This window comes from Meriones unguiculatus, chromosome 2 (assembly GCF_030254825.1).
Source record: "Meriones unguiculatus strain TT.TT164.6M chromosome 2, Bangor_MerUng_6.1, whole genome shotgun sequence".
NCBI classification, from domain to species: Eukaryota; Metazoa; Chordata; class Mammalia; order Rodentia; family Muridae; genus Meriones; species Meriones unguiculatus.
Genome location: NC_083350.1, coordinates 143,509,077 through 143,532,544, shown reverse-complemented (window position 1 = coordinate 143,532,544; position 23,468 = coordinate 143,509,077).

Here is a 23,468-nt window from a genome sequence, read left to right as displayed (position 1 = left end):
GTCTCCATGCTGGCCAGAGTATATGTGGAATCAGAGGCAGAAGTGTTTCTTTGAGATAGCCACTCATTGAAGCAGCAGCTCACACTTCTAGGGTAGGCTTGCCAGTGAACTCTAGAGATCTGCCTGTCTCCAGGCCTAGCGCTGGGGGTTCAAACTCAGGTCCTCATGCTTGTCCAGCAAGTGTTCTTACACACTGAGTTGTCATCCCTGGCCTCAAAGACAGCAGTTTTTGAAACATAACTGAGCAACATTAAGCTTAATGGACTTGGTTCTGTTCCTGCTACAGTGTGTCCTGCTCTTGGGGTTTTCATCTTACCTTGACAATTAGTTTTCTATATTCAGGGAAATAGCCATTTCCACCATCAGGTATGGAAAAGCTATTCATGAAAAGTGACGTTAATAACATAGAGCACTTGACCTGAGTTTATTCATTTAATGTCATCCTCCAAACTCTAGGAAGTTTGTATTTTACAGATGACAGCATTGGCTGAGATTTACAAAGGACAAACGAGGCCATAACCTCATAGAAACAGAATTTCCTATGGTAGAAAATTTCTCTAGTAGAAACAGAATTTCAACCCAGTGTTGGCTGGAGACCGAGAAGGGGACCAGCCTGTTAAAGTTAAGGAGGTAGAGCACGCTCCAAACACCGAGTCTAGTGATGAACTGAAAGAAATTAAGCATTTTAAACAGAATCAACAACAAAGAAAACATTCTAAGAGGTTTCCTGTTTCTTTGTGTTAGAATTATGTTTCAAGGTAAAGGTGTGCTTAATTAAGATTTATGGCTACTTATTTTAAGTTGAACTTGGTTTTACTGAACACTCAAAACCAAAAGGAAACACAGTCCTTTGTTTTCTTTTGCATATATTTGATATCAGTAAGCAGCTCCTATTGTTTGTTACACTTCACACTTGGAGGCAGCTCACCCAGGGTACCTATTTTTAAAATCCAGGGTTGACCTACATGAATCTTTAGTAGCTCTTCCCAGTCATTGGGAAAACAGAGTTAGTTCACAGAATGCCTATCCCATCCTTCTGTTCTAATGGCCACAGGAGTTCAAACTCAGCCACTGCCTTCATTTCATCCATCAGGGAGCCAAGAACCTGAGCAACCAAGCCACTTTCTTAGCCAAAGCCACAGCATAGGCCTGCATCCGGGCTTCAGGACAGAGTCTCCATCATAGAAGGAAGTCTTGTCCAGACAATGCAGGGTCTGGAAGCCATGGTTTCTGTTATCTGTGCTCTGCTGAAGTAGGAAAACATGACATGCAAAGTTCTAGAAAATAACAATTCATAACCTCAGATCAATTTCATGATGGCATATTGCTTTAAGTCTTGCATTCATTTTCTTATTATTACCACCTCTTTCTGAACCTAGCTTAAGGTTTGGTACTATCTGGAGCCCCTACTGTGCTCTAAGCAGGGCTAGTAGAATATAACCTGTGGATAAGATGGGCAGACGTTCGTCCATCTTCCTGGACTATTAGTGTCACTCTAAGATTTAAAAGCAACCAGATAATTTAATTACAATACTTAGTGGCTGAAATTTCTTTTATATTAAAATGAACATAGTCACACCGAGGAATAGGAGTTATTAAATAAAACAAGAAGATACAAAAAAAAAATCCCTTTGAAGAAAGGAAAGAAGAGAGCAAGCAGAGGGTCTGACTGCCTCTGCCTTTATGACTTACATGTGTCTTATGTTCAAATATGTTCTAAGAGAGACACTCATGGCTTTTTGATGGACAGTTGTAAAAAAATTAATGGCACTGCTTATAATTGTTCTGTTAAATATCATTGTTTGGTATAAGACACATACTGTTTGATTTTCCATTGATAAATAATTTTAAATTGTCTAAATACTTGTTAATAGATGCTTTAATATAGCCAATTTTAATGTTTATCTACAACATTCAAACTTGAAGCCAATTTCAATAAGTAATGTTCTTGATTAGAAGTGAGCCACTCAAATGAATGCCAAGGAGGTCTTTGAAATGACGTGAACAGCCTGTTTTATCCCCGTAGTATGGTGAATGCTAACACTTCATTCTTAAATGTGGGGTTGTCATTAGGTACAGAAGCTGATCCAATCTTCTATTAGGCCCTCTCCAAAGTGTGGGTGGTCTTGGCAGCTATACCATATGAACTGTAACACACAATAGAGTGGGTTAGGGTTTTTTTTTTCTCCTTCAGTTTTTAAGTCTGAATCTTGCAACTCCTGTTGGTTGAAACTGAGTGGAACAATAAAAGGCTACACTTTTGTGCTGGACCACAGCTCTTCGTGAGTTAAAGAATAGAAATAGTTCCTAAGTTTGTTTCATTTTTTTTTTATATGTAGGTTGTTTATTTACTTAGCCAAGCAAGCTAAGACTGCAATGAGCACAAGCAGGGGAAGGCGCTGGTTGTTTGTGTGCTGGTGAGAGGAAAACAGTTCTGCTGTCGGCTCTAGCATTAGCCATAGTTCTGACTGAACCAACCCTTCCTAAGTTTTGTTAGGCTAGTCTGGAAGAATAGTACAGTTTCCATCAGTCCCACACTGGCTGCTGTGGGCATCAGGATGTTGTTAGCCACCCTATTAGGAATTAGCACCTTTTCAAGGATCAGGGCTTATGTGTTACAAGCATTTTAAACTTATAAAAACACTTTAAGTGCCCTAACTGTAGTAAGCAGCCCAAAGGTAGCTATGGATTTGAATTTTATAAACTCAGGATAGAGGGGGGATGGCAAGCTCTCTAACGTGGCTGTGTTTATTGAGTGGAAGCTGGTGATATGTATGGGTTTGGTAGCTCAGGAAGAGAAATTGCCACAGGAAGCATTTTTAATGTCGTTTTTTTTTTTAAAAAAAAGAACTGCCGTTTTAAAAAGAAACGTATTGTTTTTTAAAGCTAACTTTGTGTAAATAAATTTAAATGATGATGGAAATGATATAATGATGAGCACGATGCACTCTCTGACGTACAAGGAGAATGACGGGCAAGCTCTGGCACACGAGTTACAAATCTGTACAGATTTTGGAAACATCCAAATACAAAATCTGTGATGAGAAAATGAAGTTTCAGGCTGAAAATATGCTGTGTTTCCTTCTGGTGTGGATGACACTCCCACCCTGCCAGCCCTCAACCTTCTCTCTTTTTCCTTTATGTCATTTTATACTGTTTCTTTTTCACATCTTAAGTCTTAATACTTGTTCTGTTCATCTTGGCCTTCGTCTCTAAGGCCAAAGCTCTTTGGTTTCTTGCTGGCTTAGCCTTAATAAGTAACATCAAGTTGCCCCTCCCCCTCCTCACTCCCCCTCTCCCCCTTTTCTTCCTCCTCCTCCATCTCCCCTGGCCCACACTCCCTGTCCCCTTTGGTAGCCCCTGGGATGACACTGCTCATTGATGTGTCTGCCTCATTAACACTGAGCCTTGGCTCAGTAGTGGGGGCAATCTGTCATGAGAAAACTGAAGAATGCACCCCCATTTGCATGTTTCTGTGCCAGAATGCAACTTTTTCTCAGCTGTTCTTTGTGTGATTTCCCCTTGAGCATTCAACTTTCCCATGAAGTCCTAGAAATCATATTATGGGTTTTCCAGCTCAGTTGAAACGTTCCCCGCATTAGGTTTACATACCAGCTTCCTTCCCCCAACAACTTCAGAGCTATTTGCAAACAGAACAAATTAGTACATAAAAAACAGGTTTTGTCTCTTATTGTTTTGAAATGTAGGGCACATTAAATGAGCAATGCTGCTTTGAAAGTGCAGGGTACAGATTATAAGTGCAAATGTATATTTATTACACATGTCCCGAAGAGGCCACCACACTAATAAATACGAGGCAACCTCTGCTTTCTCCTCACTCGCTGCTACAGCATAGCACATTTTGTGCCCACCCCAGAGGACCCCGCAGGAGTGGTGCGGACTGGCTAGATGTGGCACTAGGGGTTTCTGTTGCTTCAGAGGTGGGAGCTTCTCACAGAACTCTAGATTGTAGAGTAGCTTTGTAGCTTCTGGAGGAACATGATTGAATAACTGAGCAAATTAATTGGGAGCAGATAACCAGCTGCTGATTAAATAATGATTCTTTTTTTTTTCTTGCATTATAAAAAATGACCATTGCAACTCTGGGCTGCACAACCTGTTACCAAGATGAACATCTCCCAGAAATGATGATGCACAGAGTGAGCTTTTGGCACAGGGGACACTTCATTTCCGCAAAGAGAGAACTTCCATTGTATTGCATTTGAGTAACAATTTGTTACACACATGAATTGTTAGTCATTTTAAAAGATTGCTGTTTGGTTTTTGTTTTTTTGTTTTTTTTTTTTGGTGTCATTATATGCAAATCACATGAGTCTTTATTTCCACGTATTTTTATCATTCCTATTTTAAACACCATAGGATTACATTGTTTATTAAATTGCCTCTGGCCTGTTGGTCATATGTACTTGTTTTGGGGTAAAATGATGACATTTTTAGAGTTATTTAGTCATAACTACTTAACACCTTAATTTATTTCATGATCATTTGAAAGGAAAAAAAATGAATTTAGAATGAGAGAAACAGGAAATAGTCACTTAAAGCGCACAGAACACCAAAAAGCATTAAAATAAATTAAAGATAAGCCCCTGTGCTAACCCCAAAGGGAAATAAAGTTCCTAAGCTACAACCATTTCATTGTGAGTCATTCTCTCAGAAGGTGATTAGACTTACACTGCAGATTTCTTTAGTTATAATTGACTGATTTTTTCTGAGGCAGAGAGCGCAGGTTTCCTGGCCCCACCACTCTCCATCCAACGCGGGTTCATCTCAAACTGTTGTCTAACCTTTCCCTTAATCCATCTCCTCTTGAGCTGATGGGAACTGCTCTCGGTCCTCTTGTGGAGGTAATGAAACAATCTTCTTATTCACTTGGTTCCTTGGGGCCAACGACATGCAACAACAACAACAGAAAAAGCGAGCACCCTGATTAATGGCTGCTAATTAGCAATGTTAATGACCAGGTGTCCAGGAGCAGGCAGCTCCTCTCAGCATGGAGCAGGCTCAATGAGGACCCGGCAAATCCTCTCCGTGACCCTTCCCCTCAGCTGGCAGTAAGGAAACAGCTCAGTGTTCCCAGGAGAGGCCCAAGAGGGGACCAAGGCCCGGACCCAAGCCCCAACGTTCAGTCTAGTGGGTCTTTCATGAATTAAAATTAACATTTCTGGCCCCCCAAACTGCTCAAAGGTAATGAAGTGAGGCGATACATCCAAACCCTCATTTGTCAGGAGATTTTTTTTTGATTCCCTAAATGGAAGCATAGTTACTTTTCACAATTGTACTTACCTCTGTGCCCTGATCAGATATTAGCTCCTCCGTATCTTTTTAGCCTGGGTCTTTTATTATTCCCAAATAACTCATGAGAGTGGTGCTCCCTCTTGTTATTCAGCACAGGTGACGGAATGGCCACAGCTCACTGCAGCTGGAACCTTGCTCTGAAAAGTGAGGCCATCTTGAAAATCTTTTCCTGCTTAGAACTGCAAATGCTATTAGTTTTGATATTAGAGTCAGAGAATTATTTTACCTTTGAATCAAATCAACAGAACAAAACCAAGAGCTTTATACAAAGACCCTAAAATTATTTTACTAATTAGAGTAGGTTCCTTTTTTTAACACTGACTAGAAGGTTGAAAAGTGACAAGTCTTTGCAGATAATTAACCATTGACTGTGTTGCCAATTGGTGACAGACTGATTCTGTCTATGAGTTACACAATTGTTCATTTTCTCTACACTTATAAAATAACCTGTACTTTTTCCAAGGAGCGAGTGTGTATGTGTGTATGTGTGTGTGTTGTTCAGGCTGAAAGAAATTTCCTGAATAATAGCATATCAAGTCACCTTTTAAAAAAGATGCTTTCTTCATATCTATTTAGTTCTAGATCTGTATCTCTCAGGTTCGGATTGCATCCTGGTTGATTTACAAATCATTTAAATATGTTGTTAAAGGAACTTATGTTACATACTATTGTGATCTGTTTTTTTTTTTTTTCACTTATTTTCTAAAGAGTATATAATTTGCTAGGATAGAGCACTGTTATCAAAATTACAAACTATTCATAGGTGATGAAATACAACCGTATGTTGAATCCAGAAGCAATATCTTCAAAATTATTATGATATGGTATTTGGGATGGTGGGCAGGCATATATTGTCCCACTGAGAAGGTAGAGGCAAAGATTGCAATTTTGAGGTTAGCCTGGGCTGCATAGTAAGCTATCCAAAACAAATAAACACCTTGGGGATATAGTTCATTGGCAAAGTTCTTCCTATCAGTCTCAAGACCCTGGGCCTAATTTTTCTAAACACTGAACAGCAGTGTGTGTGTGTGTGTGTGTGTGTGTGTGTGTGTGGTAGCTAACAGGTTCAAGTGAAATTTGACAAACACTGTGTCACAACTTCATTTCCAAGTGTGGACAAGGCCAAACAATATTACCCCATAAGCTACAAAAGGAGGCTTTTGGATCCCACCTTTCACTTGAATATTGTAATAATTGGTATAATTCTCTCCACATAGTTAGGGAATTCTGTACTGTTTCATTCCAGAAGGCACTGAAAAGCATCCTCACACATGCTCGCAGACACTTGCTATGTACAACACGCTCAGACCCATCGAAAACTCACCAAACCAGCACGTTGGCCGCCATGTTGCTAGTCATCTTTATATGGGGTGCTTTTCATAATGTTTCAGAAACCGCACTTGACAATGAATGATCTAGCTCAATGAGTGAAATGCTCTACAATAACATATTATGACAGCCATGGTTAGAGTAATAACTCTTCAGTAACCAGGGATGGGTTGATAGGAGTGTCTACAGTGAGCCATTTTACGATGAGAGTTTCAACCCTACAAGGAAAGGCCCAAAAGCCATCCTGGCTAGCCCTCCTACATATAGGACTGAGGTTTTGCTGAGGATTCAGTTAAATCCATCCATCAGCTCCTTACTCTGCTCTGTCTCCACAGAACAAATCATAAAGAGCCAAGGAAAAGAGTGCAGTAAAAATGCAGCATCCAATTAACCTATTATCAGCAAAGAAAGGGGTAGAAGGAAGAGTAAGCTTAACACAGGGCATGCAGTAGTGTCTGCCCACGTGACACAGACAGTCCCTAGAACCATGCCTAGCATATGACAAATGTGGACAGAGACCAGCTTAAGTATATCCAGTCAGGGCTTGTGGAGACCCTATGATCTGTCTCTTGCTTTTAATGTCAAAATAATAGGTCAAAAAGAGAATTCCCCTCCCACCCCCAAACATGTTAACTCTTAAGAGTCTTTCTTTGGACTTTCTAACATTCATTCTAAATGAAGCCTGTCTGTTCATCTAAAATATTTTAAAATATTTTACTTACTTTTTCACGTTTTTTTTTTTTTTTTTAGTTTTATGGTTTGAAGTCCACTTGTGTATATGTGTATATATATATATATATATATATATATATATATATATATATATATACACGCTTAATAACCGGATAAATAACCTTTCAGTGGGAGGGAAATCAATCAAATTTACTGATAGTCAAATTTAAGAAATATGGAATTTAGGGAAAACTGTTGCTGCTGCTGCTTTTGCTGTTATTATTATTATTTTTTTAGCTTAGAAAGTACGCATTTCTTTTAAAACGTGAACAACAATTAACAGAAAATAACAACCTTTCATCAGAAGATGTTTTGCAGCAATTAGCGAAAGAAGAAACAAGACCCTTTACAAAATGCCCCTTCCATTGTGTGTGCAGGGGCAGCTGTTCCTTGGCTCCCTGCCTCACCCACCTCTGTGGTTTTGTTCAGGGGGCAGAGGCAGAGCGAGACCACTTGGGTAAATTCAGCCTGTCGTGAGAGCGAGTGAAGAAGGCGGTGCAGCGCTCGCTCTTCCCTTCATCTGGCCATCCCTTGTTCTATTAATCAACCGACTGAAAAGCCTGTTTAAGCACCTGTCTATGGGCCCATTGTCCATTGAGTCAAGTGACATGGCTTCCATACTTTACAAGTTGTCGCTTAAGAGAAAGCGAGAATGGAAGCAAGGCAGGCAACCAGTGAAACCCTGAGCAAGTATGTGAAGCCAAAGAGATGACAGACACTGGTGCTGTCAGTCAATTAACAGGTATGGGTCACTGTATGTCCATCCTGCGCTGGGGTACCTCACAAGTGGAGAGACTAAAGATATTAAATAAAAAAAGATTGCCTTTTTGAAAAAAATTATAGTTTTAAATTTAGAAATGAATGCTTTTTTTTTTTTTTTTGTAAATTCTGGATTTGGTTCGTGGAAGGAACTGCATGTGACCCCAAAGGGAGAGCATATTCCCACTGGGTCCCTGTTGAAAACAACAGCAACGAAGCCCTGGCTTCACAGTCCAGCTGGCAAGAAGGGCTACCCCTCCTGTCCTGCCCACCCCATGTTTAACTCCATCTGCAGCACTGAGGACCCCAAACTGAGTTTGGGGAGAGTTAGTTCAAAGATAATCAAAGTCAGAAGACACAACAGAGGAAAACACAGGAGCTGGAGCCCCACCTTCAGGTGGCATGCTCACCTAGAGGAAGTCTCCAAAGCTACCCAAATGGGTCTTGTTCCTTTTTCCTGTAGTTCAGTAGAAGACTGTGGAGGGAAAGGGGCTGATTTAGCAAAGCCAAACAAAAGGCCAGGGTTCAGTGAAAAAGAATGGTTCAGACTGCGCAGTGGTACCTATGGTCTAGCTGATGAGTGGTCTGTTTCTCTAATTCATACCTTGGGGTGCAATAAATTTTTTGTAACCTAAACTTTAGTTGATAGCTGAAAATATTAAATCTATTTTATTTATTTTTAGGGGTCTGATCCAAGGACTTTGCCCATGCTAAACAAATACTCAGCGTCTCTCTCTCTCTCTCTCTCTCTCTCTCTGTCTCTCTCTCTCTCTTTCTTGGTGGTACTGGAGTTTGAATCTAGGGCCTTTGCACATGCAAAGTAAAGTGTTCTACCACTGAGCCATATCCCTAGGCCTGTTAAGGCTCAGTGTTCCCCAGACAGGCCTTGGACTTTTAAACTTCAGCCTCCCAATTAGCTGGAATGACAGGCCTATGCCACTTTACCTGACTTAAAGCCTAAATTTTAATCAAACTTGCCTGACACTGGTATCTTGACTTTTGGAAAATTAGATTCTTGTTTTTGAAATATGAATAAAACAATAGGTTTTGAAAGTCTGAGCTTAGTGGGATGGTTATAACATTTTGAAATATCTGAGAAGTGAAGAGAAGAAACTTGGTTATCAGCTAGGTGGTCAAGGCTGCTACACACTGCTGTCCTTATCATTTCAATGAAGTGGTATCATTTATGAATTATAGACACAGAGGCTCAAGAAAATGTAAATGGACCCAAACCCTAAATCCAGTTGCCAGGTGATGCTGGGTGGGTTCCCTGACACCAGGCCAGCGTGCTGGGCTGCAGTGCCTTGCGGTCTGACAAAATTGAGAAAACTTACTGTTGATGTTATTTTCCTTTGGGAGAACAAAGGAAAATAGTGGGGCGAAGTTGATCTTTGTCACCAGAGTGCTTCCCATTTACCCAGTTTATGCGCACGCAAGTCCTAATGGAACGGGCAGTCCACGGCATTACATTATAATCACGATACACTGTTCTGACAATACTGTTCTGACACTGCTATTGATTGTGTAGAAAGGCAGGCCCTTGACCAGATATGCTTTAGATATTTGGAATGTCTAAGAGAAGGTTTTATAGTAAGTAGAGCTCTTTGCATCCCAGATAAACCCGGGAAGGTATGTGGCTGCTGACAGTCTTGGACCATGTGCTACTGTCAGTGTGCTAGTTAGCAGTGCAGAGGTATGGCTCTCTTCTCACACATCTCTCACAGTAAGCCTGGAGAGTTCCAAGGTTATAGCTCCCAGGTTCTCAGGATGATGTACCTGGAGTTCCTAGAAGACACTGGGCTTTTATATCCACAACGCGTGACAGTTTCTTCCACCACTCTTTAGAAATATAATGGGGAAGAAGTTTCAATAGGAAGAGACCCCTTGGCAGTCTCAGATGAGTAAACGCAAGACCTGGAGGTGATAGGAACAGTGGTTCCCAGTGGTCCCCTCCTGAGAAAGAGACAACAGGAGGCTGCCTACACCATGATGGGCCCCTACCCAGGGAGAACACAGAAGACTCCAACGACAATGGCTGGCTAGGGACCCAGGTGTGGCTCCTTGCGGGCACGTGAGGAGTTTTCTTCCTTTTGGGCTATTTGAGATAGCTTCATTTTCGAGGGTAAAGTGTGGGTGTGATTGCAAGATCTTCCACAATGGTTAATATTCAATATTATAAGCCTTAGTCACAAAACTCTGCTAATTAAAATCAAGTATAGTTAACTCCTCAATTTTTAGGTCAAATTGCAATATTTTGAGAGGCAGTCTAGTTTACTAGAAAACGATGAAGATATATAAAATGACATTTTGGACTGGGGATATAGCTCAGTTGATACAGTGATTGTTTTCTAAGCACGAAGACCTAAGTTTGAGCCCCAGGACCCATTGAAAAAAGTCAGGCATGAATTGATGCACACTTGTGATCCCAGTATTGAGCAGAAAATGGGTCTCCACCTAGCTTAGTTAGGGAATCCCAGACTGGTGAGGGACACTCTCCAAAGTGATAATGATGATGATGATGATTGAATGGTGCCCAAGGGTTGATATGGAAGTTGCCCTCTTTTTTTGGCATTGATGTGTACCTGCACACACAGTGACACACAGATATTTATATCACACACATAGAAAGAGAGAAAATAATTTCACCATTTTGAAGACTTCATTGTCTTGGACGATCTTTAGCTAAAGAAAGTTTAGTGGCAAACAGAGGTTTGAATAGTCAGCAAACCGGTAATAATAATAATAATAATAGTATCTAACTGTCCCCAACTTCAAGTGTGAGAGGTACTAGTCTAATCCTGTTAGCAGTGAGGCTCACTCAGGGGGATGGCATAGGGCCACAGTCTGGTGATGGGGAAATGGGATGAGTGAGGTTAACAGCCACATGTAGTTCTGTCAATGAGGAAGATCCCAACAGTGTCTGAGAGGGCTTCAGTTTTGGGTGTGTGACCAGTATTCCACATGAGACAGTTTTACAGGGTTGCTTGGGAGAAAGTTTTGAGAGTGCGTAACTGATGGAAAATAGAGGGATAAAGGTGGATCTTTAAATGCCGAAAAGACTGAACACAAGCTGAGGCCTCCCTTTCCATGCTGTCTCTGTGTGTGGGCACTGATGTCTGTGAAACAGTGATCACAGATACGTAGTTACACATCCATACAATAGCTACTGTCCACCAGTCACAATTTTTAGTGTGTTTACGTCCGTATGCATCCATTTACAACAGCAACAGTCAGGCTCCAGGCCGAGGAGACTACAGAGGGACGAGGACAAGGACTGTCCAATTCTGTTGGTAAAACTTTCTCCTCCGACCACAATCAAAGGAGAAACGCTGGTTGTGAGCAAAGCCCGAATGGGCTAAGTGTGATGTTTTTGGAGCTTTTCCACTTTGTAAAGTAGGCTTTAAAGTTACACGGATGTTATGAGGAGACTCTGGGGCCAGGACTTGGTGTTCGGCTCAAAAACCAGAAATCAGCTCCCTGTTAGCTTACCTGTGCATAAGATGTGCTTGTGGAAATAAGAATCCTCTGTAGTATGCTTACTTAATGCCTTCCCAAACGGTGTTTCATTACCAGTCCATTTTGCTTAACTTCACAAAGGGCGATGACAACCGCAGTAAAGAATGCGAGCTCATTGGTGACACTCCCATGTCGCCTCCGCAGCAGGGTCTTGGTGTCTTCCTGAGTACCTTAGCCTTCTGTGTGGAGCCTGAGTCTTGGTATTGACATGGTGGTAACTCTTATGTTTATAATTTTTAAAGAAAGAAAAATAATATTAAAACAGAATTAAATTTGCTTAATTAACAAAGTTCTTTAGTTCTCGAGTTGAACTAATTCTAAGGCTCAGTTCATTTTCAAGTTTCTAATGAGTTATTTTAAAGGGATTAAGTATGAGCTCATGATTCTTTTTAAATGGAAGTAGAACTAATATTTTAAGTTTAGTTTAAAATTACTTCCCAGATTAAGCTATTAGCCATAAAATTAAAATATTATTTGTGTTGTGTGTGTGTGTTGGGAAAAGGAAGATCAGTTGAAGTGTTAACTTAATAAATTGGCTTTTAATCTATAGCTTGTTACTATAGTGACCAATCTGAAAATTTCCCTTGGAGTCTCAATAGCTATAATCTTGCATTTCTTATCTCTAGATCAATGTTAAACCTTTGTAACATGATGTAAACTTCCTCAACACAGGCTGACACAGACCAGAGAACATTTTTCAGTACCTAGACCAATGTTTGTTTTTCTTGAGGATCTGCTACATTTGGAGTGTGGTCGCGGTTTTTTGAGGCAAGATTTCATTGCGTAGCCCTGGCTGTCCTGAAACCCTCTCTGTAGACCAGGCTGGCCTCTGCACATGCCACTACCCAGCAGGACTTGCATTTTCCCCCTGCTTGAGTTGTTCTTTCTAAGGTGGAAGAAGCTTTAGAAACCTCAGATACACATGCACACACAAATACAGATAGAGAGAGAGATAGATAGATAGATAGATAGATAGATAGATAGATAGATAAAAAGACATCTCAGACACTCTAGATTATATCCCAACACCTCACGGAACCTGCCAGAGTTGGGATTTATACTCCAGGACTCTCTTTTTAAGAGTTAGCAGTGGTCTATGCTGTTGGTTTGTTTCTTAGCTGCATCTCAAGCACACCAATTCTTGGTTTAGTAAAAGCTTAAGCCATTAAGAATTGGGTGGGTACCTCCCTTCATAGCTGTTGGCTGTGAAAGTTAAAATCCTACTCTTTTTTGATGAGGTCCAAGAACTGCTTTAAAAGGCACAGGTACCGTGTTCAACAGTGTGCCGTGAGTGTGTGAGACTAGAAGGAAGGACACCTCTGGGGTGATTAAGTTCGATCTCTTTGGCTCGGTTGTTGGGTGGAGAAAGCGAGAGTTTAAAGAAGTGTAACAGGGCCACACAGCTTAGGGAGCCTCTCCTCCTGATGGCCTGCCCTGGGGACGGTCCTCTTGTACCTGTTATTTCTAGTGCAGAACACACTTCTCGGACAGACAGTCAGGTGTTCAAACAATAATCCAAATGTGGTTGAGCCTATTGACTCTTGTTCTAATCGGTGTATGGGTGGTTGGGACATTGACAAGGCATAAATATTTGCCAAAGAATCATGAGTAAACTCAGCTGGACATAAACTTTGATATGCAAATGATGGAACATATGAAACATGAAAAAGAGTTTCTGTCACTTTGTTTCTTTATAATTTAAAAAAAAAAAAGCGATAAAGCACACAGGTGAGGCAAGCCTTGAGAAGAAAAACAAAACTAAACAAAAAAAAAACCCCAGCACCTCCTACCAGCGGCTCCCAGCTCCAGGGTACCGCATCGGAAGTAGGGCCTTGATAATCCTTGCAAAGAATGAGAAACCTGCTTGCCGACAGCAACCTCCAGACAAATGAAAAACAGCCCGATGGCCTGAGAGTTTTAGGTAATCCAGGCTCATAATTTGATTTGAGAAGAGCTACTCCAGGCTACTGTGTAATTACTGAAGCATTCAGCGGGCTGGCTTCTGCTGGCCTCGGCGAGCTCTGCTCCATCGCCCTTTATACCAAAGCTCCTGTTGATGAGAGGGCGGAAACAGTAAGTGCAAACGAAGCAATTAGCAGGTGGGAAATGCTGCCACTGTTTAAGGCTAACATGCAATCTTTATTGGTACTTATTAAGTAGATGTCTAGAGCTTAGAGAGGCTCGGGGAAATATTGCAAGCCACAAAAATGAAGGAGAGTGTGGGAACAAAAAGAATAAGGGGAGCTTTTAGAAGCAACTCGTCTACTTTATAGTTTACAAACCTGATCCCAAGGCTAGTTTACCAAATGATCTTACCTCCCCAGTTCACGTATATCACAGCGCATGGCAGTCTTAAGTACGAGGTGAGGTGAGTTCTTTCAGCATTCCTTTCTTTTACCAATCTACTCTCTTACCATGTGACTTAACTTGAAAAAGAGTTTTGACGGTTGCTGTTTTGAGTTTGGGTTGTAGATAAACCCACCAGCAGGGGGAGTCAGGGAGACTAGCAAACCTTAGCAGAGTTCGGACTCTCTGGGACCCGGCTGCAGAGCTGAACTTACCCACTGAGGATAAGAAACAACGGCCAGAAGAAGGGAAGCAGGAGATTTCTGTTATATGGGTGTTGAAAGTGGGCAAAAAATAGTCTACAACTTCTGCGTTGCAGAGTACACTTGGCTCTGCTGGCTTGTGTGAACACGGATAATCAGATCTGTCTTCCTGAAAGCTGCAACCCTTGCGCCCCAGGGAACAGCCTTGCTCTTGCCCCATTTGGGGTATGTGGGTGCCGAAGCAGGGTGCGCAAGACTGCTATGCCTGGAGTGGGCCCAGTTAGATTAGATGCCCTGTGCCTGATTCTGGCTTAGTGTTTCTCCCTCAGATGGCTGTCTAATTAATGGGTATGAGCAGGCACAATTTCCAGTATGCTTAGCTGCTTTAGCGTCCTCCTAACTTACCGGGAGCATGGAAAGCTGCAGAGAGAACTGAATGTTTTGGCTTTGCTTTTAGAGAGTTGTGGGAGGGACTATGAACAGGGCAGCACACACATTTCTGCTAAGGTAGAGTTTGGGGCGGAGGGCAGTTGCTGTGTCGTGGAGTGGCTATTGATGTCCCAGTGCACAGGCTTCATTCTTGGTAAAGGATAATCTTGCTGACATGCTACTTTTAGCGTTCACTATTGGCTTATCCACCACACCCATTTTCTTCTTGTCCGTCTTATCTCTTAGCAAGCACTTAAGGCAGACCCCACAGAACCAAAAGTGAAAGTTCGTGGGCACGGATACTGAAGAACATGTTGGTGTCACCTTTTGGAAGTAACTGCATGCTTGGATGGGACAAGGGACTGGACAATGTCTCGGAAGACTGGAGGATCCATGTGTCAACGGGGGACATAACTGGCCTGAGAAAACAGGAGAAGGTGACACCCTAGTGCATGCAGTGCTCAGTGCTCTGTTACCTTTCGGGAATGTCAGCAAATGCAGGGATAACAAGCATTATATGCTCAAACAGTTTCAACTTCACAGGCACAAACTTTCATCATCACCACAGTTCTGCGTGCATGAAAAAACAAACAAACAAATAAAAAACCAGCCCCACTAAAATTCCCAAATAACAAATCGTAGCTCAGAAACTCATTATGTGTAGGATCTCCACTTGGTTCTCTCTCGTTGCTGTCATCATTTTCACAGTCACCTGTACCTCCTCGGTTAGTCCCGGTACTTTCGGATTCCTGAAGGAAGTCCTTCTCATCACTTTGTGAATCTCACAGAACATCATGATCTTGCAGGCAGGGTGAAGGCAGAAGCTCTGTGATTTTCTGAGTAGCTCTTTGGGGGCATCCCAATGTCTCGTTAATCCTAGTCAGAAGCTGTCTCCACTTGTTACCAGTTACAAATGCAAGAAGCTGGAATTTGTTTCACTAATTACTAAGATTTGGTAAAAAATTAGAATCCCATTAAAAATAAATTCACACAGACACACCTAAGACTGAGAATCTCGTACTTTAGAAACATGGCAACAGGAAAAACAGGAGAGGAAGAAGACAATCGCCTGACAGTCTCCTTTTCACATGCTCTCCCCGTGGTATCAGGCTGAGAAAGTAATGAACAGCCTTGGACAGACAGATGGACTGGTGACCCTGATTGCTTAAACCTGTAAGCGGAGCTTCAAAAGCAACCCCTGAGGATGCTTCTCTTCTATGAGACCCTGCTTTCTCTGGAGAATTAAAATGCGATGGCATTTTAAAGAGGCGTTTGAAAATTCCATGCTTTGATGAACGGTCTAGAATGGGACAGCAATTTTCTTCTCACCTCATTGTCCACCTCAACTCCTAAAAACTGTTCTGCTTCTCTATGCAGAATGTGGCTCAGGCTGGCTGATCAGCACACTTTGTAATGATGTTTTCCCCGGGGAGCCAGGATGGCTCAACAAAAATTATTTTCTCTTAAGCTCATCAAGTTACAGCATTTATGAGGAGCTAAAACAGTAAAAACAACAAACAAACAAACAAACAAACAAACAAGGTAATCCTTGCAGGGTTTTCCTAGTAGAGGGAAACATAATTTTTACTTGATTGGGAATGTAAACCAGAGTCTTCTTCAAACTTATGTCCAGCCCTTAGTGTCCTTCCTGGATGCTTTTGGTGCTTGCTCCCCTCTTTAGGGCAGCCTGCAACCTCTTGGGGTGTCACCTGAAAGATACCTAAGCGAATTATGTCCCTAGGCACTCAGTACAGCATAGAGACTATTGACACTTCTGTGCTGCCTGCCTTCACTGCATTTGGCACCATCTGAACCTCCTGCAAGAAATGAGGGGCAGGAGCTGGAGAGACGGCTCAGAGGTTAAGAGCACTGCCTGCTCTTCCAGGGGTCCCGAGTTCAATTCCCAGCACTCACATGGTGGCTCACAACCATCTGTAATGAGATCTGGCGCCCTCTTCTGGCATGCAGGTGTACATGCAGGTAGAACACTGTATACAGAATAAATAAAATCTTAAAAAAAAAAAAAAGAAATGAGGGGCGTTCTACTTCCAAATGCCTTCAGAACCCCAAACAGTCTTCTTGTATCCCCCCGCCCCCTCCAAAAAAAAACAACAACCAAATATACTTCTTGCTGTTTGGGTGGATACCAAAGAACAGGTTTCAAACTCAGCCCCAATCTTTCCTGACCAGTAGATCTCAGTTTTGATAGGGCACCATTGACATGGCATGGTTCTGAGTAAGCATCCCACACTGACCTATGAGGCCCCTGGAGCATTCCATGGCCCTGGATTTACTATGAGCATTTGGTGACAAGCTGGCCAGATAGGACTAGAAAAACACATCCCTTCAGAGCCATTAATCCTCACCAGCTGTTCAGGTCTGTTCCTTACCAAGCAAGTTGCCCTGGTCCATCTTGTTAAGGGAGTTTCTGAGTTTCTGATGGAGGTCACCTTTTTGGACATTTGTCTGTGCTCTCAGTGGCCTCTCAGAGACTCCGGGTTGGAGGTCTAAGTTCATGAGACCCACCATCCTTTCTGAAACAGAGACAAAGCACCCCCAACACCACTTTGTAAAAGCAGTACATCTAATCACATAATGCCTCTATGATGTGGTTTTTTTTAAAAAATTAAGTGACCCACAGGATATTAATTTGGTGGTAACAGCTCCCAAGGGATGCGGCACTGGCAGACACTTCAAGAACAGGGAGGACGACGACGAGATGTGATGTTCATTTCATCTGAACATATGGAAAGCAAAACAAGCCATGAGAGCTCTGTACATGCCATATTGTTCCTAACCCTGTCATAAATAAGAGTCTCTTAAAAAGCAGCCAATTAATAAATGTGCATTGAATTACAGTGTTTAAATATTCCATAATATGGGCCTCTCCTCCTTTGCCTACATTCCCACTCCTTCAGGGGGCCTCTTCGTTATTCAAGTTGTTATAACATTTTCCACTGTGTGGCTCATCTCAGTTTTGTTTTTGTTGATTGAGTTATTTGGTTGGTCTGCTGCCTTAAGAGAGAGAGGGAGGAAAAAGAAAGAAAGAAAGAAATCTGTAAGCTATAAAGTACGTCTTCTTTCTTCCTTTGTCTGGGCATTTCAGTCTGGCTTGGCACTAGAACCCCACCCCAAACCTCCCACCACGAGCCTGTCGTATTTCTATAGGCTCCTGCACGCTCAGCTCGACCTCTTTTGAAATGATGCCCAAAACCCCGCAGTGTTTACATAAGTAAAAGGGAGTTTTACTTTTATGCTCTACCTTCTGCACGAAGCGGAGAGTTTCCCAGTCGCACCTTGCCCTTTGTTCCTAGCTGAACTTCGCTTTTTCCAACGTGATGGTTTTATCCAGCTCTGACAACAGACTTCTTTAAGAGATTACACAGCCCGAGTGAACTTTTTCCAGCCAGGACTTATGACACACCTGGAACACCTAAATCATTTTTATCTGTGTTTTAGAAGCTTTTCATATTGAAATTGCTTATCTTGAACTAGACCTGTGTCTTGAGCAAAGCTTAAGGGTGGCAGTCAGATGTGTGTGTGTGTGTGTGTGTGTGTGTGTGTGTGTGTGTGTGTCTGACTGTGTGTGTGTGAGTATGTGAGAGTGTGTGTGTTAGTGTATTTGTGTGAGTGTGTGTGTGACTGGGTGTGTGTATGTGAGAGTATGTGTATGTGAGACTGAGTGTGTGTGTGTGTCAATGACTGTGAGTATGTAAGAGTGCGTGTGTGAGTGTGTGCGAGTGAGATTGTGTGTGTGCATGTGTGTACTGAGGTCATGAAACAATATATCCAAGGTGCGTTCATTTCTCATCAGTCGAATACTCACTTCAGAACACCATCTCCCAGACTGCCTCTCACGTGCTTTTCTCCCGAATAATGTGGGAATGTGGCTGTGCACTTTGCACAGGCCGCTTACACCAGCCCTCACACCGATCCCCATTAATGTTTGATAGGGTCCCCAACTGGTTGAGGGGATCTCGGGCACCGTATCTTTTGCATGTGTCCGGCACCATTTACACTTTGGCGGGGGAAATGATAAAGTCGTTAGGACCTTTCCCCACCCCGAAGATGTGCTTGATAATTCCATGATGTATTTTGAGAGAGAGGGAAGTGCTTTCAGTGACACTGCGAGCACCACAACGCGGCATCAATATACATAATATATACATGTATCTAAACAAAACGAAATCCCTCTGAGTTTGTTCTGAGGTTTGCAGATCAGAATTTCCTGTCAGTTGTCAAGCTGTTGGTTAGACTTCTCAGACACACCTCAAGGAATTAAGAAGTCCCATCACCAGCTGCAAAAGTTGTTACGAATGCATGCTAACAGGTCAGATAATGTTTTGGGTATTAGAGTATTGGGAATTAGCTACACAAAATTAAGGAAAGATCCCTACAAGTTTTTCTGTGGTGTTGGAGCTCCTGATTTTGCCAGGAAACCCAAATCTGCTTGTTTTCCTGACGGAGTTGGCTGAACAGCAAGTGTGTGCTCTCTGTCCCTCCTCCACTAGGCTAGGTTATACCAAGGTTTGCCAGCCAAACTGGTTTTGTTTATTCTTGTTAAACAAGGCTGATTTCTCCTCTTGGTTGTCTCTGCTACAGTGTCAGCATTTTAAAGGCCAAAAGTTCCCATAGTGACAAATGACATAAGTATAAACATTTATTTTGTTTGGACAAAAATCCCTGTGAGATTAAGAAAAGGATTAGAAAAAGCATGGATAAGTCAGCACATTTATTTCAGCGGCTTCTTAGGCAACCCAAGGATGACAGTGTGATATTACAAATGACATTTAATAAGGGAGCAGAAAAAAAAAAACACCTCAAAACAAATTGCAACTGCATTAAAACATACTGGCTGTTAAATTAACATAAATAATTTATTTTCCCAAATTACTATTTTCTTGTTACAGTGGTTTAATTTTACACAAATGTTACTAAATTCTGTCCCAGGTGTAGATAAAGTCATTCTGTTTCTTTAAGAAGTTCGAATTTCCTGATAAGCAGACGTCAAACCACGAAACAAGCAGAATTAGTAGACAGTCTGATGAACGGCGGGGAAAGTTGGCTCTGCCTCTTCCTCCCGTTCCCACACACTCCAGTTACCTCATTACCTGCCCTGGGAATTTGGGGGCCAATTGGGCTGAAGAGCTTGGGTCAGGTGACCAAAACATCAAAATGTGTCTGAAACTCTACCTGACAGATGGGGTTTCAGCGGGGCCTCTGGTTAGCTGACTCCTGCGGGGCTGCTGTGCAATTTTCGTATTTGATTTCACCTTTGCTTTCAGGCTTAGCTTTTGGTTCGACAGCCCGACTGCCGAAGCAAACTCGTTGATGTGGGTTTTCTGTGCAGGTGCGTGGGCTAAATTATTTCCTGGGCTGCATACTGCACCCCATTACGCAATAACTAAGACAACAAACCAAAACAAAAACTGGTCCTTTGCCATAGACTGTTTTCATCAGCTGGGGGTGGGGGGGGTAGGGGGAAAGGGGTTCTGAGTTGTTCCTTTCCTTTTATCTTGTTTGATTGGTTGTGAATAACTCTGGAGGTTGATTTTTAGGTTAAAAGATACACATTTATTGTCTACATTTATGAAACTCCCAGTCAGGGCTGTGGACGCGCTGGAGGCACCTCCCCTGTGTGGGGCTGAGACTCTGCCTTCAGCTTAGAGGAACGGAATTTGTAACTCTATCGCCTGGCTAAGGTTTCACAGGACAAGGATAGTGATGACAACAACTGCTTGTTTTGTGCAGATGTAGAAAGGCACTTTTTTTTTAAACATGTGCAGGAAGCCACAGAAAGCCCAGTCTTAAGGGACAGGTGAGTGAGTTGGGTTGAAAGAAATAAACCAAATCATCCTTAGAGCTGCAGTTCCACAGAGAGAGGCCCTCGGGCCACCTCTGTTCGAGTGCTTGGTTCATGTTCGGGTTGGTTGTTACGAGAAGCGCTGGGAACACCAATGCTAAGAGTTTGTCCCTAGTTCTCTTCGGAGTAGAACCCATCAGAAAAGCGAAGCCCATTTGGAAACTGAGGGGTTGTCATCAGGCCCTCAAGGATGCCGCCAGAGTCTCAAGGGGAGAAAAGTCAGGTGCAAAGTGCTCTTGATAAAACAAACAAACAAACAAACAAACAAACAAAAAACATGCCAAGGAAAACAAATTGGACTGCTTTGTATATGAAAGGACTAGGCGTACAGCGCATCCCATGGTTTACACAACAAGTGTCCGTACGCACTAATGGCTAAACTACTTGGCAGCAGTACAAAGCAGGTGATGGGTCTGGGTTTGGCATGATGATGGTGCTTCCACAACTGCAGGAGCTGCTCCGCCACATCTGTGCTCATCCCTTCGGACCAGAGTGGTGACTGCCCCACGCTCCATTCCAGGTGAACAGAATGAGGTTCCAAAAAGCCAAATAATATGCACAAGACCACGCGCCCATTAGTCGAGGGCCACTGTAGAAGGACCCCCACTCCACGCCCGATTGAACTGAGACTTCTGCTCTCAACAGTCCCCACCGCTGGCTACGGATGGTTCAAGGATACATTTTTTTTTCCTACGTTTGAAGGCCTGTGCTTTCTCCATAAAGCAGATGGAGAAATAGTTAGCACTATGCATATTAAAATATCTAAGCAAAGTATCTGTGCAGAGCCAAACCTTCAGGGAAGCAAAGGTTGGGGCCGGAACATTCCCCAGGAACCCGTGTCTGTTCTAAGGCATCTGAGAGGGAGTGGGAGACTGTTGTCTCCCTCCCTGCAGGAAACCCCACGGAAACAACTGATCTCCAGTTTTAGTCTGTAGAATGATCATAAAAACAGTGCTGTGTGAGTCAGAGCGAACTTGCATCCCGACAGGTACCCTGCCAAATAGAGTAACTAAGGTGCTCACATATTTTCCAGTCCAAGTGTTTCATTATTAATTCATGGTCCAGGACTTCGGCACATGCTGTTGCTAATATTAGGTTTCAAAAGAGAATAATGAACGGGAGCGCTGGACTAAATGTCTTAACATTTTTTAAATAATGTTTGCAGTGCTAAGTTCTATTTCTGGCCTAACTGGGGTCTTTACATAAACAAGAGGAGAGTTCGGGTGTGTTGGGGGAGGCATAATTGTCCTACGGCTTAGCGGCATTAAAGATGCAGGTGATGACCGCCTGGGAGCGGTGCGGCCGAATGTAGTTGGGGATTTCTTGCCTTTGGGTCTCAGTGCGTTAGTTTATATTAGACCAGAGAGGTGTCCTGGGTGAGGCTTCAAATCAGAAAGCATGGGTCAGCTGGAGAGAGCGAGGCCTTGTCCAGAGGCGGAGACATCCTGTTCCAGAGGCCCCAAGGCAAGGCCAACTTCTCCGTCGGGCTCTGTGGACCTCGTATCTGGGAAAACCACGGCACTTTAAAGGTTTTAGCTTTAATTCCTCTCAAAGTAGCAGCATTGAATCATTAATCGTGGATAGATGATAGTGAGTTTGGTCTAGTCTACATTCATCTTTGTACGAGATCAGTTGTAGAATAGACGCTTCAGTTAGTTCTGGAGGAGAGATGCTGGAAGAGTGCCTGGATGGGGACCCCAAAATTGTCACCCGTTCCTGCTGAAGGCTTCCTACCAAATGGTCAGGGAGGGGCGACTAAACTAGCTAAATGATTCCACTAGACAGCCTGTCTTTCCTCACTACTGTTCTCTCTCTGTAGATCTTATTGGTGAATAAATATTTGAGGAAAAAAAGAGGAAAGGGTCAAAAAATATATACGATAAAAAGAACGTTAAGCTTATATTGCCTGCAGCTTCCCATAGTGCTCTGCCTGGCATGGAGTTAGCATTCAGCAATTAGTTGCATTTAGTTGCAATTGAGTCAAAGAAACAGCACTGATTTTAAAGGACAACATGTTTGTTATTTACTGTGGGGAGGCACTGAAAGGAAGGGACATAACAGGAAATGAGGTGGCCATGCTCTCTCACCAGGCAGGGATTTAGAGAAATGACCAGTGGCAAGAAAACAAAGAAATGGGGGTTTATAAGCATCAGAGGACAGGTGAAAAAGAGGTTGAGAACCCCAGATTCCAGCTTTTCATTTTAACAAGTGTCACCTGGGCTGAGCCTATGACTGTGTTAGAATGGCCTCACAAGAGAACCTGGGCTCAGCCCTTAGCATTACACACACACAAAATATGTCAAGGGAAAAGAGACTGTAAATGTAAAAGATGTATACGAAGCTAACTGAGCTATTTAAAATTAAAGGTGGCTTCATGGTTTTCAGTGAGACCCAGCTGAGCGTGCCGATTGGCCGCAGCTTTCTGGTGCTGGCGGGCCTGCCAGGGCTCCTGTTCAATTCCGAGATTCCACTGATGTAGTAGTAAGTTCTGGTGGAGTCTCTAATATGAGGTTTAATAAGCCGAAGTCTCTGCTCACTTAGCTTCTCAAAGCAAAACTTCCCAGTAACACGTGGGTCCTGCCTGGTTCATCCACACAGCAGCTACAGGAGCAGCTATAGCTGTGTTCCCTGCTGTTTTGTTGGGAGAGCCCCCTGCCTGGAAAGACAGATGATAAATATTTCCAAAGAAACAAGGTAACATGTTTACTGAAAGGACCACCCCAGTGAATGTCTTTGCATTGTTTTTGTGACAGTAACCAGATCTTTCCTGGAGCTCTATCTTATACTAACCATGACCTTATACCTTCCCTAGCCAGGATGCAAGTTTGTACCCAAACTTGACCAACCAGAATCTCTGTTCTGGAGTTTTGAGAGGTCGTGTGTTCATTCCATAGACATGCAACCGTATCTGAAAAGAAGATAGCTTGCCTAGCCCATTAGAGCCAAGGACAGCCACAGTGGACTAGACCTTGTGT